The 12069-nt window shown below is 40.8% G+C and overlaps 1 pseudogene; it reads left to right on the top strand.

Annotated features, from left to right (window-relative positions):
- Positions 1-11162: 11162 nt before the first annotated feature.
- LOC138460352 (U2 spliceosomal RNA) lies at positions 11163-11339 on the top strand (annotated as a pseudogene).
- The last annotated feature ends 730 nt before the right edge of the window (positions 11340-12069 follow it).

Genomic DNA, 12069 nt, shown 5'->3' on the forward strand with positions numbered 1-12069 from the left:
GGAGTGGTGGCTAGATGCTAAACCAAGATTTAAGTTGTTTTTATAGAGTACACAAAGAGAAAACAGAGGAGAGAGGATGCCTTATTAAAAGCGTTACAGAGGAAGGCGAATAGGCTTCTTAAAATGAGGCGCCTGGGCCTAAAAGTGGAGGAGGAGTTGGATGAAGTCAAGATGGCAATTAATAAGATTCACAGGCAAAGAGTTGAAAAAATCATGTTTTTGAGTAAAGTAGAAAAATTAGAAAAGGATGAAAAGTGTACCAGTTTCTTTTTTAATCAAGTCAAGAGTCAGAACAATAATGTGATCCAGGCATGGTTTGATGAGAATAATCAAGTTAGATCAGACGTGCCTTCATTACTTAAAATTGCAGAATCATTCTATGAAAATCTCTATCAGGAAAAATCATTGGACCAAGTAAAGATTCAGCAATTATGTAATTATCTGACAGATAACTTATCAAATGATCAGAAAGAACGACTAGAGAGACCTTTGGATGGCAAGGAAGTAGAGTCGGCATTAGCTGAGACCAAGAGTAAAATGTCACCAGGCCTAGATGGCCTGCCATATGAGTTTTATAAAACTTTTTGGCAAACTATTGGGGTAGATTTGATGGGTTTATATACCGAGTGTAATCATGCTTTGTTTTTACCCGAATCTTTTAATCACGGTCTAATTACATTGATTTTTAAGAAAGGAGATAGAAGAGACATAAAAAATTGGAGACCAATCACGTTATTAAATTGTGACTATAAGATTTATGCCAAGTGTCTAGCTAATCGTCTCAATGAATGTATTAAATATATGATTTCCAACTCACAATTATGTGCTATACCGGGAAGAAACATTGCGGAGGGTTTAATCATGACCAGGGATTTGATTGAATATATGAAGGAAAGAAATTTACCTTTATTAATCATAATCTTGACTTTGAAAAAGCCTATGATAATGTCGCTCATGTCCTGATTACTAAAGCTTTGATTGCATTAGGTGTTCCTCCCACCTTTGTTAAGTGGGTAGAGAGTATGTATAAAAATGCAAAGAGTAGAATCATGGTAAACGGTCATTTATCAAGAAGTATATGGATTCGGAGTGGAGTGAGACAGGGGTGTCTCTTGTCCCCTTTGATTTTTATTTGTGCAATCGAGGTCCTTAGTTTAACTGTCAATCATGACCACTCTATTGTGGGACTACACATTCCGGGGGGTGGAGGGGAAGTTTTAAAAACAATGATGTATATGGATGATGTAACACTGTTTGTTAAAGATGAGCTTTCTGCCACCAAAGCCATGGACAAAGTTCAGTTTTTGTCAAGTGTCAGGAGCAGTTTTAAATTTTGATAAAAGTACATGTTTAATGTTTGGTACATGGAAGAGTAGGCCTTGTGCCTATTTGTCTTATGCGGAGGAGGTGGAGATTCTAGGTCTCCCTTTCTCAAGAGAGGGTAATGTTTTGAAAATGTGGAAAGAGAAATTTACCAAAGTTAATAAGGCGCTTGCCCTATGGAATCAAAGGGATTTGTCTATGGGGGGAAGAGTTTTAGTTATTCAATCTGTGGTCATACCGATGCTTTTATATTTCTCAGTTGTGTTCCCACCTTCACGCCGCATATTGATGATGTTGAACAGGAGGATTGCCATCTTTTTCTGGCACAGCAAGGCAGAGAAACTACAGAGGGAAGTATTGTTTCTGTTATGTGAAAAAGGTGGTTTTCATTTACCGGACGTAAGAGTTATTTTGCCTTTGTTTTTTGTAGTTAAACATGTACAGATCTTTTTTGGAAATCCAAGTATAGCCAATTTTTTGGTTCAATATAACATGGGCTCCATCTTAAGGACCCTAAAAATGTGTCGCCAATCTTTTAATTCAGTGTTTGCCTTCAATCATAATGTATATTATAATGATGTCTTGGAGATTATCAGAAAGTTTTCTTTGCATGAGCTAGAAATGAGTTCATGGAATTCTTTTAAAGAAGTGGTCCTTTATATTGATAATAAAAAACCTATTTTTTGTCCTAGAAGGATCTCAGAAGAAGTGGCGGTAGAAGCATGGAAACAGATTCACAGGAAAGAGCTTGGTAACTGGCATCAGGAGCTGAACTGGCAGGCAGCACATGAGGTTTTGCCTGTCAAAAGAACCATGTTCACTAGGTCGCTGGCCGTTACTCCTTTGTGCCCTAGAGGGTGTCAGGTTGAGGAGACAGTAGAGCATGCTTTATGGGACTGTCCTTTTGCCAGGGAGGTGTGGGTAGGTTCGGTGGATTTGATGGTACCCTACATTGACCCTGTTCAGGTGGATGCAAAGATGGTAATCTTTGACAAACATATCGGGCCTTGGCAGGCTAATAAATGGGAACAATTGTGGATCACAATTTCTTGCGTAAAGATGGCCATTTGGAAAGCAAGAAATGCTTTAGTGCTCAGACACTTTCTCTTCTCTTCCTGGGAAACTGTCAAAATTGCTAAAGTGGAATTGAGAAACTATTATGTAAAGGATTCGGTAAAACTGAGCCAAACAGATTTGCAGAGTAAATGGGCGTATAAACCTCCATGAGGGGTTAAGTGTATACTCTTGTTCTTATGGTACTTACATCCTTTTCAACAGAAGCAGGTGAGATTTTACAAAAAAGAAAGACTTCAATAATGAACAAAAATATGAAGATGCAGTTGTAGTCTCCTGTTCCTGTGGGACCGGTGGACAGTTGCAGACTCCTGCTTTTCAAAATCTGAACTCATGTGCAAGAAGGTCTTCATGAATGTAACTGTTTAAAATGCAGTTGTAGACTCCTGTCCCGCTTACTCTAGGGGGCAGTGGCAGACTCCTGCTTATTAGAGATGGATTTTATGGTTTTTCAGGAGAAAGACTTCAGGAATGGAAATCTACCTAAGGTGCAGTTGTAGACTCCTGTCCCTATTGGATCTGGGGGACAGTTGAAGACTCCTGCTTACCAGAATTACACTTTATTTCCTTGCAGGCGAAAAGACTTTGAGAACAATCATCAGCTCAATGTATGTCGTTGTAGACTCCTGTCCTAAAAGGGGACAGTTGAAGACTCTTGTATTCCAGGAAATTATTTGAATTCTTTTGCAGGAAAAATTCAAGAAGTGTTATTGGTCAAGAGATGAGCAGTGGTAGACTCCTACTTGGTGAATGGTGGTAGTCTCCTGCTTATTTGGTCTTTTCAATTAAGAAAACCTTTTGCATTTGAAGTCCTAGCAAAAGCTGTTAAAAGGTATACATACTTATGTTGGCGTAAGATTATTTGTCCAGGCAGTGGTTGCCTTATATCAGGGGTCCCCAACCTTTTGTGCGCAATGAGCAAAATGTGCATATCAAATTAAATGGTAAGCAACATCAATTTTTCGACAGAACATATCAGTGCTGAGTTGGCGGAAAAATGACTGCAACACGAATTACAAATTTAATAAACTAAAGACTGCTAATAGAACATTTTAATTTGCAGTACAAGTTATCTAGAGCACGTGCAATTTTAACAAAAATACATTTACAATGCCTTTCACTTATTTTGACATTAAGTGGTTGTTTATAGGAAATGTTGAGGAAATTGAGTTGCGACCAGTCAAGTTGTTCAAAAATATAGTCCGACTAAAATAAAGCCTACATGTAATGACCAGTATTACTCAATATTTATTTAATTTGATTTCTTCATTAAGTTAGCAACATTTAAACCCATGTATCGTATTTCATAATATTCCTATAGAACAATCCCAAAATAAAAAAGCAGCTTTAACAAATTCAAAGATGCTATATATAAAAACCGGATCAATGACAAATGAATATAAAATGTACCGACTACCATTTTGCAGGCACACTGTGTTTCCTCCTGCACTCCTACATTTATTGAGGGATGGGTACATTTAAACGTACCAATAGCATCAGCTTCCTGCATTCTGGGGATCTTATTTCCCATATTTCTTCTTGTCGTCTTCTATGTGTATGTAAGTCTACATATAAGCTAAAGAAGGCAGCTTATGCATATTTTCTACATCTTCCTCTCTCCCCAATGGACAAACTCTTGCTTTAAGAAATACTTTGCGTCAACCTAATGTGCCAAATGTAGTTATATCCCACTCCCCCTATCTAAATGGACAGTGCCTTAAAACCCACGTCCATCCCCAAGCACCACAAGTGTTTTTCTTTTTTTCTTTTTTTTTTTAAACCAGAGGAGGCCTCAATGATTTGCTTTTAATAAATAAGTAAAACATCTTAACTGGCCCGACACCTTTAAACTAACACCTCAAATTCAGCTCATAAGGTGCTACAAGGTGTACCTTGAGGCCGAACTGGTAATGGCACAGGAATTAATTTTGCAACTCCTCCTGGACATTACAGTTTGAACCACCCCAGATGTTCCTGCCATAAAATATCAGGAGCAGACCTGTGCCTTATATACCTCCAGGCACTTGTCCAATCTGAATGCCCCAAGCTTGAAATAACAATGTAAATAGCCCTTTGATCCTTAATGATGCCCTTTTAGCTGTCTCCTTAAAATGGACCCAAACAGCACTCTCTGATAAGAGTAGGCTCAAATCAAAAAGAGAGTATCTCTTCATCTCTACATTCATTTAAACACCAGCTACAAGGCTTCATCCTTTTCCAGAACACCATCATCTTTGTTTTTATTATATTTAATTTCAAACTATAGTTAGCAAAATAGTCATTTGTGTATAGCAGGCCCTGTTGGAGACCTGCCGTCTTCAAGTCCAAAATAGCAGTGTCATCAGCATAAAGAAGCATGCTATAAAATGTCCCCTTCAGAGAGGGTGGATTAACTTTCCTAAGAGAAGTACTATAGTCAAAGTCTTAAAGGAATAAATAGGGCCCACCTGACATCCCTGCTTCACCTTTACTGGTGGGGAAAAACAATGTATAATTGCCCTATCCTGTAGATTGGACCGACACAGATGTCTGCGTATCACATTTGGATAAGATTTAATAAACCATTAAGGACCCCAATACAATTTAAATGATGCCACAATATGATTCCATCAATCAAATGAAATGCTTTCTCCAAATCTGAAAAAGGGCACAAATAATCTTCCCCCCCTTAACCTTACCATATTTCTCTTTGCTCAGAGTGAAGCAGTGGTCCACACACGTAAGCCCTCCCCTGAAACTCATCTGGGAGGGCTTCAAGATATTGTTACTCTGAGCCCACATCTCCAGTCTGAGCGACAAACATTTGGAGAATATCTTACTGGCAATTTTTAGACTATAACCATGGGGGGCTGGTGATGTCCTTCAAAAAAGCTTCCATTATTTCTCAATACATTCTTTTTTGTGTTTCTTTTGAAACTATAAATCTGACCAGCTTTGTGCACCACTCATTAAATCATGTATCATTTTCTTTTCGAGATTCTACATTCTGCATCGAACCATGGGGCATTCCTTTATAACCTGGACCTCCTGAACTGGGAGACGCTGTTTGCCAATATTTCAGTCCCGGATAGTTTTAACCAAAGACTCAAACAAACCAACACTTCTGTATGTGGCCTCTGATCTGTTTAACAGTTTTGAGAGAATATCTTAATTTCTTGTGAATTAGTCATTCTTTCCAATGCTTCCTTATTGCGCGTAGGCATCGCCAACCAGCCCCTCTGGCTGTTGGACATCATCTCTGTGGTGCCTACACCCCTGACCATTGGAAAACGAACTCGTGAGGATAGTAATCACTCTGTTCAATCAGAAATGCAAACGTTCATAACATTCCTGAAGAAAAAACAGTCCATAATACAGCAATCAATGACTGAGGAACAGTAACACTGGTCTTGTATGCTTAAGAATGCACCATTTACCACTAAAGGTTCCAGAAAATCCCTGGCAGAATCTCAAAGTACACCTGAAAATCAGTTATTCATTTGTGGCCAATTTTACTGTCCAAATATTTGCACTAAATTTCTTGGAAATATTTTGCTCAAGAACTCGAAGCCCTGTCAATGTTTATTCAGTCAGACTATATTTTTGAACAATTTGACTGGTCGCAACTCAATTTCCTCAACATTTCCTATAAACAACCACTTAATGTCAAAATAAGTGAAAGGCATTGTAAATGTATTTTTGCTAAAATTGCACGTGCTCTAGATAACTTGTACTGCAAATTAAAATGCTCTATTAGCAGTCTTTAGTTTATTAAATTTGTAATTCATGTTGCAGTCATTTTTCCGCCAACTCAGCACCGATATGTTCTGTCGAAAAATTGATGTTGCTTACCATTTAATTTGATATGCACATTTTGCTCATTGCGTACAAAAGGTTGGGGACCCCTGCTTTACATCCTAAGAATCATTTTTTCATGTAATGCCAAATAGTGCATTCTAAAGACCCTGGGGCCTATTACTTTGGTGAAAAAGAGGTTAGGAATAAAAACGATAATTTTCTAAAGGATTTGGAACCTTTCATCTCTGCACCAAAGGGATTTTACACAAAACATAGTGGCAAACATTGGTAAAAACATTGAGCATTTGACGACCACTTCATAGAGTGGTGTGTTGGTGTTAGCTGGGCATTTGGATTCATTGGCCTCATTTCGAGTCCGACGGTAACCGTGCTGGAAAAACCAGCAGGCTACCGCTGGACCCGTATTACCATTCCACCTCTGTGATTCCTGGAATCACTGGGGCATTACGACCCCGATGACCCGGGAATTCCGGAGGTGGAATTCTGCAAGTCCCCATTCCCATGGAGTCCCATAGGACTCCATGGGGATGGGGACAATGGAAACACTGGTTCCGTCTATGACGGAGCCGGTGTTTCCATTTGCACCTGCAGGCGGGTGGCATTCAGACCTGGCGGGAGTGACACCTCCCGCCTGCAGGACTCTGAATCAGCCGGTCCGGAAAGAACGGTGGCGTTTTTACTGCTACTGTTCTTTCCGGACCGGCAGGGTCGTAATGAGGCCCATTGGCTTGTTAATTTAAAAGTATTAACAGTAACTTAATTGGAATTGAACATAGGGCAAATTAATAATGAAAACTGTGTCATGCATTTGCCTTATCGGCCCATTCTCCAAGTGCCAGATTGAGAGAGTCTCAAACAATGACAATGTTGGCATCAAACACAAACGTGACTTGTACAAAAAGCAGTGCATGCAAATTATGAATAAAGGAAGGTTGGGTATGTGTGCCAGGTATTTGTCCATTATGCTCCTGCTATCTATACAAAGGAATAGAATAGGACCATTTCCTCCAGGACACAAACAAGGTTCAATTATTTGGCTCATTAATACATCAGCTGGGCAAAGTATTTGAAGATGACAGGGTTTTAACAACGACACTGCTTTAATAAGTAAGGACATTTACTGAAAAATAATTTGCATGGTGGCAACAAACTCAAATGTTGCATCTACAAAAATAAGCCAATTGGAACCACAGCAGGCTCATTGGCCAACATTCTTGCACAGTCCAGGTCTCTGTCCTGGCTCTAACGCTACTGAGGTCTCATCCATTCAGCACCTCCTTCTAGGCCTAGACACCATGGCCCAAAACAACTGGCGAGCAACAATTTACGGTGCCGCGAGCAACATGTTGCTCCCGAGCTACACGTTGGGGATCACTGCCTTATATAAAGGCCCAAATCCCTGCTTGTGATGAGCAAAGCCATTATAAGGCAAAAATACACCTGAACTTGTAGGGGGTTGTTTTTTATCCTGAGGCCTAGGAGAATGACATACTGAAAACGTGGGCCTACTAATAAATACTTGGTATAGGGGATTAGAGTACATGGAAGGGAGTTAGTTAATCATTTGAGAGCTCTGAAAGAAAGGGAGGTTTTGTTCAGACTCCAAGTTTTATTGCTTTAAATTGTCAGAACATTAGTGAAGGCATATAAAGTGAGCTCTTTATTTATTTGACATTCTTGGGAAGATAGTGGACTCCCTATAAAGGTTGTTGAGGTTCTAAAACATTAGGTTTAGGACACCTTTTCACAGAGAACACTAATGATACTGGATTAATGAGGGAAGGGGAGTTTTGTGTCTGGACACTTTTGTTTTTGGTGCCAAAGCAAGTAAGATTAGGACTCTCAAAGAGAGCAGTGAAGGTCAGTTGACCTATATAAATAGTTTTAAAAGGTACCCTTTTATAATTGTCTCTGAAATAGTGACTCTTTAGGAGAATAGTTAAATGGAGAATACCAATGACTGTGGATTAATGAAGGAAGGGGAGTTTTTGTCTGGACACTTGTCTTTGGTGCCAGTGCAAGTAAAATATAGGACTCTCAGAGAAAGTAGTGAAGGTCAGTTGACCTAAAGACATCCTTTTATATTTGTTTCTATGATAGTGACTCTGTAAGGGAATATTTATATAGAGATCACCAATAACAGTGGATTAATGAAGAAAGGGGTTTTTCTCTGGAGACTATTATTTTTTGGTGCTAGGGTAAGAAAAGTAGGATAAGTCTTTTGATTTGGACAATGAATTTATTGGACATCCTTTTTACTTTTCAAGAGAATAACCATATATAGAGCAATAATGGAGGAAGGGGCGTTCTTTGGTTGGACATCTTTTTACACTTACTACAAGAGAGGGGTAGACGTCCAAGATGACCTCGAAGACGTAAAGGACAAAATCCAGAAATGGATGCACGATAAAGGGAAAACTATTATCTTCAACTCAAGGGTGAAAGAATTTGAAGAGAACGAGAAATGCACACGTTTCTTCTTCAAAGCAGCACAACATCAGAAGGTTTTACCTACTGAATTCAGAGACTCAAGAGAGGAAACAAGGAACACGGTATCAGGATTGCTAGAGGTAGCACAATCCTTTTACGCAGGCTTGTATTCTCCAAAACAGTTGGACGAAGAACAGACAATTGATTTCGGAAAAGCTGTTCAAGACAACATAAGTACCGATCAAAAAGCAGACATGGTCGAGCCATTCACGTTACAAGAAACGCACAAAGCAGTGATGAGTGCTGCAAAGGGGAAAACACCGGGAAGTGATGGTCTACCATGGTACAGCACTTTCTGGGATATTCTAGGACCGGCAGTACTAGAACTAGTGAACGTGGTCTTCCAAACTAGAGAACTAGCCCCCAGCATGAAACAGGGGAACTAGCCCCCAGCATGAAACAGGGGATGATCACTTTGCTATACAAAAAAGGGGATAAAGCGGACGTCAAAAAATGGAGACCGATAACATTGCTAAATGCAGATTACAAAATATTAGCAAAAGTTATTGCTAACAGATTAAGAGCAGTAATCAGGCACTTAGTACATCCAGACCAGACGTGCGCTGTCCCGGGCAGACGCATACATGAAAGCCTACTGATCGTTCGAGACTCGATACAATCAGCAAAAGATCGAGGAATGCCTTTGGGGGTTCTAAGCCTAGATTTCGAAAAGGCATACGACAGAGTCTCTCACCCATTTATGTTGAAGATAATGGAGAAAATGGGTTGCCCAAAACCCTTTCTAACACACATCTCCACTCTATACGCTGGAGTCTACAGTCAAGTCCGCATCAACGGGGAGCTGACTGAACAAATTCCAATATTATCAGGGGTTAGGCAGGGATGTCCGTTATCAGCACTTCTGTACATCTGTGCGGTAGAACCCTTACATATCAGACTGAGGTCACACAAAGACAGAGCAGGAGCCCCAGTGCCGGGGACCCCAGAGCAAGTAAAAACCATAGGGTACATGGACGACGTAACAGCTTTGTGCAAAGATGCAAAATCTGTGAACCAGGTCGTGACACAGACTGAACTTTTTTGCAAAGCGGCAGGATTCAAACTGAACAAACATAAGTGCCAATTACTAACGATAGGAACATGGAACAATCTCACACCATGCCCTGTAAACAAAACAGAAGACAGTTTGAAGATACTGGGACTGCTGTTTGACAAACAGATGGACGGGAGAAAACAATGGGAAAGCACAACGCAGAAAATAGAGAAAAAAATCAATTTCTGGGCTTTGAGACAGCTAACGATAGAAGGGAAAGTGCTGCTCATGAAAGCAGTCATCCTCCCACTGTTGCTGTTTTTGGCACTGATCTTCCCACCAAAAATCAAGCAGGCGCGAAAAATACAAAGACTGATGTTCTACTTCTTATGGAACTCAAAGATGGACCGCGTCGCAAGAAAGACTATGTACAAAATAAAGGAGAGAGGAGGAAGGGGTGTACCAGAAATACAAGACTTCCTTACAGGACACTATGTAGGGTTTTGCTTAAACACGCTAAAGCACTCAGCATCGATGGCAGCGCCGTTTATAAGGTACGCAACAGCAAACATATTGGAAAAGCACAAGATAATACCGAGAAGTAATACACTACCAAAACCAATGGAAACGCCTTTTTTCTACAAAAGCATCGGCAATTTCCTGCCAACAGTGGAAGATCAAGAACTTTTAACTAAAATATGGGTGGAACCCAGAGACATGCTAAAACAAAAAAGACTAAATGAAACCCCGGAACCAGTGGGCAACCTAGGGGGAAACAAACTAGACAAAGTTTGGAAAACCTTTGCGAAAGCAAAAGTAACGAACACCCAGAGAGACATAAACTGGCAGCTACTAACAAACGCACTGCCTTTAAAATCCTTCATGCACAGGAGAAAACTTGCCAAAACAGCAACATTCCCTAGAGAATAATGTATGCAAGACGAATCAACACTACATTTCGTTTGGAATTGCGCGTTTGCCAAACAAGTGTGGGCAAAACTTGAAATTCTGACTTTCGCTCTCACAGGAGAGCAGACCTTAACTTTCGAATCGATTTTGACAGGGATACAGGAGGGAGGAGGGAAACTAGAAAAAATCCTTTTCTATCAAATCACATCTGCAGCAAAAGAAGCCTTGTGGAAAGCTAGATCACTACTAGTGCTACAGCACAAAAACATAACTCCAGAGGAGTGTGTTAAGTTAGCGTTGTGTTATTTATACACATATTACTGTCTTGATGCCAAAGACAAGGGTAAACAAGAGGCACAAAAGATTTGGCAACAAGACAACTGGCGAACGCTAACTGTTTAACCAATCTGGGATAGGGAGAGCTTTAGCTCAAAGTCTTTCTTTTGACAGTTTTTTAACCAAATTCTATTTTAATTCGTGACAAACTTTTAATTGGAGAACTAATTGGCGTATAGTTGCAAGTAGTATAAACTACTTTGCTGGAGGAAAGGGACGGTTGTAAGGGGAGATGTGGAGACCGTTCAAAAAAAATAAAAAATCTGTTCTTATCAGTTTAATATCTGATACGTCCTCTATCTGGGGACCATATATTAAATTGATTTTTGGAACAGGGAGATGGAATGGGAGCTTGCTCTGTCCACTCCACGCATCAACCTGGTATTGCAGTACCTCCAGGACTGGTGCACTTCCCCACTCGGGGAAAACAAAGCTGTCAAAAAGAAAGACTTGGCGATTCTTGAAAAAGAAGAGCACACGGCAAAATATATCTGTACTTATGCAAATTAATTTTTTTTATTTATTTTTTTTCCCTTTCTTCCTTCTTTTTTGTTTAGATGTCCTGTTGAACATTCTGTGTCTTGGAGCAAGTTGTCGGAAGGAAAAAAGTCTGCCGTTTGGCTCCTTTTTCAGGGGAGCCGCCAGCCAACCAGCCGGAGGAGGAGAGCATGGGGGACACTCTCCCTCCCTTCCTCCCTTCCTCCCTTCCTTGAACGGCCAAGCCTTATCTAAGGTTGGCGCTCGGAGGAGCCTGCCCCCCCCAGGCAGCTCGGGGTGACTTTGGGCCCTGGCACCGAGGCTGCTGGAGATGTGGGGGCGGAGCCATGCAAAAACGGACCCGGGGCTGCTGGTCTTTCATGCAAACGCACACTAGGCCCGGCCGCCTCCGAGGTGCCTGGGAGTCTACGGCAGAGGGCGACTCCGAGTCAGCGGGGGAGCTGCCGAGCAGCGCTCTTTCCGACGGACCCTTTCGGGGCATCGCTTTTCGGCCTTTTGGCTCTTTTCAAGGGAGGTTTTATCTCCAGGAAAGTTATGGCAAATTATACGATCACAACTATTTTGACTTAAGCTCTCTACTGCACAACAGAGAGCCCAGTAGAGGTGTTGCTGTCACACACCCGCGCCGCGAGGTGGGCAGCGGTACG

Source organism: Ambystoma mexicanum, chromosome 4p (genome assembly GCF_040938575.1).
Source record: "Ambystoma mexicanum isolate Mex_15411 chromosome 4p, UKY_AmexF1_1, whole genome shotgun sequence".
Lineage (NCBI taxonomy): Eukaryota > Metazoa > Chordata > Amphibia > Caudata > Ambystomatidae > Ambystoma > Ambystoma mexicanum.